General features: G+C 48.9%; 1 long non-coding RNA gene across 1 annotated transcript; it reads right to left on the bottom strand.

Moving 5' to 3' along the window:
• Nucleotides 1–206: 206 nt before the first annotated feature.
• LOC144675989 (uncharacterized) lies at nucleotides 207–4,550 on the bottom strand. Its single transcript, XR_013575217.1, has 3 exons — nucleotides 3,631–4,550; nucleotides 1,160–1,479; nucleotides 207–499 (listed from the first exon to the last, which is right to left on the bottom strand). It is a non-coding gene; the product is annotated as an uncharacterized LOC144675989 (long non-coding RNA).
• Between the last annotated feature and the right edge of the window lie 1,450 nt (nucleotides 4,551–6,000).

Below are 6,000 nucleotides of genomic sequence, written 5' to 3'. Positions count from 1 at the left end.
GAGTCACTGCCGGTGGGACAGGGACATACCCAGGGATGGGGATGGACACGTCTGGGACAATGGCTCTGAGGCATGACTCTGTGAAAATGATTATGCTGGAGCTACAGGACCTGAATGTGGCCCAGCCATTGTCTGACCTCCCCCTTCCCTCCCTGTCAATGTGGAGACACACCGATCTGAGTGAGACATGAGACACGGACAAGAGGCGGTGACCAACGCAGCCAGTTTTATTCACATGATCCAGGAACCAGTGGGTCAGGGGGCACGGGCCCTACACAGTCCGTGGAGCCTCTTTATGGTGATGGAGTCACGGGCCTTTGAATTGGGTCTGGAGTCACTGGCCTTGGTTTCCCATCCCTGCTTCATCCGTATATGAGTTGTCTCAACAAGCAGCATTTCAACGGCGATTGGCACTTTTTGGATACCGAAACCTCGTTTCTGCGGCAGTGATCCCCTCGACAGGTGCCCTCTGGCATTAAGTCACATTCAGTGGGCATACCTGAAATGCAGAAAGGAATCCGCTGTTGATGCCACCAGTAAGGACCCTCGACTCTCGCTCAAACATTTATTACGTGTCACCCTAAATTTTGAAGTCCCCTTTTCACTAACACATCTGATATTACACAATCGTCAGTTTGGTCTGTGAGGCCTAGACAAAGGACATGGAAAACAGAACAGCGCACAGGGCTCTATGGGTGGCCTAAATGAGGTAGATGTAGAGCAGAACTGTGCACAGTGCTACAAGTCTGGTCTAACCAAGGAATATGGAGCCCTCATGTTCCACCCAATAGCGTCAGGTGCCCCCACACTCGGCCCTTTCAGTTCCCCTTCACTTACACTGAATCTACTTTCCAATGTACAGGTCGCCAGAGAATAACCGACAATGGCTTCTCTTTCTGTTCCTGCTCCCATACCTCTGGTGTCCCCCAAGGACCGACACCACAGCCTCCACACCTCCCCACCCCCACATCCCCACACCCCAACACACACACACCCTCACACCCACACCCCCACACCCAAACCCCGACCATCTTTGTGGAACAAAGATGGGCGGATGAAGTTAAGACGCTAATTGATTGGTAGCATGACGAGGCTGAATGGCCACCTGTTCAATCCCTGAATGTTTCTGCTGTGTCACTCCTGGGAGAGTTATACTCACGGCGTCTCCTTGCACGCACGACTCCACCCTCAGCGATGGACTGTAGCAGCACCAGGAGTCCAAGCAGCAAGAGCAGTGCTTTCCTCATCTTCCACTGATCCTCTCAGAGTACAATGAGGTGACTGGATTATGGCTGCCCTTTATATCAACGCATGGAGCACTCTGTAGTTAATATTCACACAATCACATGGTGAGCACTGGCTCCAACTTGAGCTTGTTAATGGAGCTGTTCATTAACTGAGAACAACAGTTTCTCGAGTGAAAGACTAAATGTGCCGCCCAAGTCATCCTTTATTTCATTAGTATGCAGAGAGACAGATCTGTGTAATGATTGAAATGTTGGAGGTTAAAGGGATGCTTCAGTGTGTTTAAAGTAAATATATTTTTGCAATGTAGGCGTCCATTTGGCCCATCGAGTCTCTGCTGGCTCTTTGATAGATCTACTAAATTATGCTTCCACAACCTGTTCTCTTCACCCACCGCCCCGCCATTATGTTCCCAGTCAATTATTGATACAATTCCCCTTTGATAAGTTGCTATTGAATCTGCTTCCATTATCCGTTCGGGCAGCACATTCCAGATCACAACAACTCTTTGTGTCAAAAGGAATTCTCCTCATCTTCCTTCTCGTTCTACTGCTAATCATTTTAATTTGTTTCCAATTAGTTTCTAATCTCCCGACATTGAAATTATCACTCCCCTACTCGAGTACCTAGCTCCTCTCCCACCCACCCCCTCACATCTTAATTACCGCCTCACTCGGTACCTCCAACCCTGGAAATTCTGCTCTCGATTACCTCATTCCCACAAGCCCCTATCCAATCCCTCTTCCCAGGGGTCCTGTCTTTGTTTATCCCTCACTGCCGTCTCTCTGCATTGACTGGATGGGCCGAATGGCTTCCTGAGCCGTGATGACTCTATGAACCTCCCTTTAATGGGTCTTTTGTTGTCTCCCAGTGATGGGCGTTATCTGGAGACCAAACTACTCTCCTGTATCCAGGAGTGGGATGAAAGGTTGGAGATGTCGGGAATGCAATGTGTGTATAAAGAGTTCCATGTCGGCCATCAGAGCTGAAGCACAAATCAGTCACTTTGAGCAGGTTACCGGCCTGTTAAATATTTCCCTGGAACACGGAACTGACCGGACACCAGGTGCCATCCTGTCTGACAGCCTTGAACAAGGTGTGAGGATCTGACAGGAATGAATCAGCACAGGATAGGGTCCAGCAGCTCACTGCCCGTCTGTGTGGACAATACACAGGCTTTAATCTTCTAAATATCCTCAGCAGCCCCTCCAGGGCTCTCACATCCTCCCTCATGTGTGGTGATCAGAGCTGGATGTATTAGTCTAGCTGCCGCCTAACCAGGGCTTTAAAACAGTTCAGAATATGTTCCCCTGATTTTGCACTCAGTCCCTGTACTTATGAGTGTCAGGAAATGACCATCTGCAACAAGAGAGAATCTAACCATCGCCCCTTGACATTCAATGCCATTACCATCACTGAATCCCTCACTATCAACATCCTGGGGGTTACCATTGACCAGAAACTGAACTGGACCAGCCATATAAATACTGTGGCTACAAGAGCAGGTCAGAGGCTGGGAATCCTGCGGAGAGTAACTCACCTACTGACTCCCCAAAGCCTGCCCACCATCGACAAGGCACAAGTCAGGATTTTGTTGGAATACTCGCCACTTGCCTGGATGAGTGCGGCTCCCGCAACACTCAAGCAGCTCGACACCATCCAGGACAAAGCAGCCCCACTTGGTCAGCACTCCATCCACAAACATTCACTCCCTCCACCACCGACGCACAGTAGCAGCAGTGTGTACCATCTACAAGATGCACTGCATCGACTCACCAAGGCTCCTTCGATAGCTCTGCCAAAATCCACCTCTTCGACCATCTAGAAGGACTAGTGCAGCAGACACATGGGAACACCACCACCTGGAATTTCCCCTCTGAGTGACTCACCATCTTGTCTTGGGAATATATCGGCCGTTCCTTCACTGTCGCTGGGTCAAAATCCTGGAACTCCCTCCCTAACAGCGCTGTGGGTGTACCTACACCACAGGGACTGCAGCGGCTCACCACCACCTTCTCAAGGGGCAATTTGGAAGGGGCATTAACTGCTGGCCTAGCCAGCGATGCCCACAACCCATGAATAAATTTTAAAGAATTAATCCCAATACCCATCACGCTTTGTTGTGTTGTCTAACTAAGGGTTACGGAGACAGGAACTGTGCAGAGTGAGCCTAGTGTGGTCATACGAAGGATAATGAAGATCAGAATGGTGCACAGTGCTCCAAGTGTTGTCTAAGCAAGTTATAAACACACCAGAACTGCTCTCAATCTGAAAGCTACAATGTATTTTACACAACTTAATACCAGCACAGTCCTGATGGGCTGAATGGTCTCCCGTTGCCCGTCTCAGTGTTTCTATAAATTGAGCACTGAGGGATATACTCACTTTCCAATGTAGACGTTGCACTCACTCCTCCATCGGTAGTGATGGGCTGCACCAGCACCAGGAACCCAAGCAGCAAAAGCAGTGCTTTCCTCATTCTCCGCTGATCTCCTCCCAGTCACAATGAGATAGCTGGAGCACAGACGCTCTTTATATGTACACACAGAGCATTCTGTAGTTAATAATCACACACACGCGGCGCGGGTAGACTCTAACTTGGACACGTTGAAGGGAACGTTCACTAACTGAGTCCAACATTAACTGGAATCAAGTAGGTTTCTTTATTAATAGGAAGAGGGACAGATCTGAATAATGATTGAGCTGACAGAGCTTTTCGGATTCATTTGCTCTGTTGGAAATAAGAATCATACAATGGAGACGAAGGCCATTCAACCCATTGTGCCCGTGCTAGCAGTTTCCACCATCTGCAAGGGTGGGGTTGGAACCCAGGTTCCCCCCGGAGCTTTCCCCTGTCTGTCTGGATTATTAGCCCAGTGACACTGACCCTGCACATTCGCCTCTGCGGCAGGGAGCGTTGGGTATCCAAATGTTCTAGTTTGTGTTAAAGTCCCGATCAAACAAAGTGTGACTAACTGGCAGCTCTGTCTCAGGGGCTAAATACCCTCTTCCTCTGTCTATGAATTGCTCTGATATGGCAGGTGGTATTTACCAGGCTGACCAACCCCCGCAAGAGAAACTTGGACAAGCTGTCACGACTGTTTTGCAATTTGTATTGATTATGAGCTGGGCTTGTGTCCTGTAGTCAGAAGTAATGAGTCCGCTATCGCCTATGAACAGAAACAGTTAAACACACGCAGAAGATCACAGTTACACAGTTATAACAGTTCCCCAGATTACTACTTTAACCAGACTCTCAACTACACACCCCCTTTAAGGCAACAGTTCCAATAAGTTCCCAATTATCAACACACCCGAGAATATTGCCACAAGCACCCACTGGGGCACAATGTGATTTGAAAGGCTTTTGAGACAAATTTGGATACTGGAGCAGGAAACTTCTGCAGGGGGTGGGGGTGGGGTGTGCTACAGGCTTCTTCCCCAAGTCTCTTTCTCATTAATGCACGAGCTTCCATGCCCTGTCTATCTCTCTCTCTCACCAGCTTTCTTGCCCTGTCTCTCTCTCTCTCACCAGCTTTCTTGCCTTGTCTCTCTCTCTCTCTCTCACCAGCTTTCTTCCCCTGTCTCTCTCTCTCTCTCTCACCAGCTTTCTTGCCCTGTCTCTCTCTCTCTCTCACCAGCTTTCTTGCCCTGTCTCTCTGTCTCTCTCTCTCTCACCAGCTTTCTTCCCCTGTCTCTCTCTCTCTCTCTCTCTCACCAGCTTTCTTGCCCTGTCTCTCTGTCTCTCCCTCTCTCGCCAGCTTTCTTGCCCTCTCTCTCTCTCTCTCTCTCACTCCCCAGCTTTCTTTCCCTGTGTCTCTCTCTATCTCTCTCCCCAGCTTTCTTGCCCTGTCTCTCTCTCGCCAGCTTTCTTGCCCTGTCTCTCTCTCTCTCTCTCTCGCCAGCTTTCTTGCCCTGTCTCTCTCTCTCTCGCCAGCTTTCTTGCCCTGTCTCTCTCTCTCTCTCTCACCAGCTTTCTTTGATCATTTAAATCTTCCAGTCTAACCAGCTCTAGTTTAGATGGATTACCCACTCACCCAGAACCATACACACACACACACAAAGTCATGCACACTCACACACTCACTCACACACACACACACAAACAAACATGCGCACTCACACACACACACTCACACACACACTCACATACCACACACACACACACACACACACACACAAACAAACATGCACACTCACACACACACACTCACACACACATACACTCACACACTCACACACACACACACATACACTCACACACTGACACACACACACTCACACACACATACACTCACACACTGACACACACAGACTCACACACACATACACACACACACTCACACACACACACACACACACAATCATTCCTACGCAGACTCTTCTCTTTCCCCAGAGCCCTGTCATTTATCAAAAAAAACAACCTTTCGATTCTTTCTCCAAATTCCCTTTGGAAAGATGCCCATTCGGTCTGTTCCTGTCACCCACAGAGGCAGCACATTCCTGATCACCACTCTCAGTGTGAAAAGCAATTCTCCTCACTTTGTACCTGGTCCATTTCAGGTTATTTACAACCTGTTTCTATTTGATAGCTAATCCCCCACTCTGGACACCGTTCCATTGTCAATACTGGAATGAGACTTGTAGGAAGCTCTGCCCAGTGTCCCAGGGGGACCAATATTTACCCACTAACCAATGTCACTAACACACCTTACCTGGTGTTGCATTGTTGATGGTGGGAGCTGAAGATGAGAC

This window comes from Cetorhinus maximus, unplaced genomic scaffold (assembly GCF_964194155.1).
Source record: "Cetorhinus maximus unplaced genomic scaffold, sCetMax3.hap1.1 HAP1_SCAFFOLD_1258, whole genome shotgun sequence".
In the NCBI taxonomy this organism is placed as follows: domain Eukaryota; kingdom Metazoa; phylum Chordata; class Chondrichthyes; order Lamniformes; family Cetorhinidae; genus Cetorhinus; species Cetorhinus maximus.
The sequence above is the reverse complement of the archived record's forward strand: the minus strand, read 5'-3'. Positions and strand labels throughout refer to the sequence as shown.